This window comes from Fulmarus glacialis, unplaced genomic scaffold (assembly GCF_000690835.1).
Source record: "Fulmarus glacialis isolate BGI_N327 unplaced genomic scaffold, ASM69083v1 scaffold15659, whole genome shotgun sequence".
In the NCBI taxonomy this organism is placed as follows: Eukaryota; Metazoa; Chordata; class Aves; order Procellariiformes; family Procellariidae; genus Fulmarus; species Fulmarus glacialis.
This window is the reverse complement of record NW_009232749.1, coordinates 3,230-3,439: the sequence shown is the minus strand read 5'-3', so window position 1 is coordinate 3,439 and position 210 is coordinate 3,230.

Below are 210 nucleotides of genomic sequence, written 5' to 3'. Positions count from 1 at the left end.
AGCAGAGCTGACCTTGTGCTCCTAAATAATCGGATCATTTCTAGTGACTTTAACTGCTGGAGAGATTTCTGAGAGATCCTAATTTTTCCTTTGAAATTAAGAGGTAGCGCCTTTTTTCCACACGATGCATGACGCTGGAGGAGTTTCTTTCGCTTGGAGAATTAATGACTCATTTGCTTTTCTCCTACTGCTCTGCCGGTCCTGCCTCCT